This window comes from Apium graveolens, chromosome 2, assembly GCF_009905375.1.
Source record: "Apium graveolens cultivar Ventura chromosome 2, ASM990537v1, whole genome shotgun sequence".
In the NCBI taxonomy this organism is placed as follows: Eukaryota; Viridiplantae; Streptophyta; class Magnoliopsida; order Apiales; family Apiaceae; genus Apium; species Apium graveolens.
In genome coordinates this window covers 320617292-320617918 of record NC_133648.1, presented here as the reverse complement: position 1 = coordinate 320617918, position 627 = coordinate 320617292, and positions in this window count along the sequence as shown.

Here is a 627-nt window from a genome sequence, read left to right as displayed (position 1 = left end):
CACAAACTAGATTCTCGCTTCTTATCTGTCAAATTCTGATGTCAGTAAATCTTAAGAATGAAATAAATGCTGATAAGCCTCACCTGTCAAAAGAAAAGAAAAGAAAAGTCAAGTACTCCTTTGAGATCTAGAGTAAATAGCTGGAAGGGAAGACCCAAGTGCATTGATGGTATTAAGTAATATGCATTAGAAAAGCAAATAAATTTTTTTTGGTGACTTTTCACATTTCCTGATTACTGGAGAAATACTCTGATAATAGCATAAATTCTGATAAGCAGTTGTGACTCACTTACACTGAGAAGATATTGTAAAAAGGAATTTCAAAATAAGCATAAAATGAGCACAAACAGTTAAGGTGGACTCTTGCATAAATTTGTTCTATAGTAGACTTCATGATTCATGATAGATTTTAAGCACTTTTCTTAGTTATGCCTTATTTCTAAGATGTATTGAAGTTTATCAGACTTTAATCTTTATCTGATATTCTGCTGAATGCACACACTTTCACTTCATATGAATGATGAAAATTACTGTGGTGATTAAGTTGTTTTTGACAAACAGTTAAGTGTCATTTGCATAAATTTTGAGGACAAGTTTTAATGAAAGTTCTGATGATTAAACTCTGAA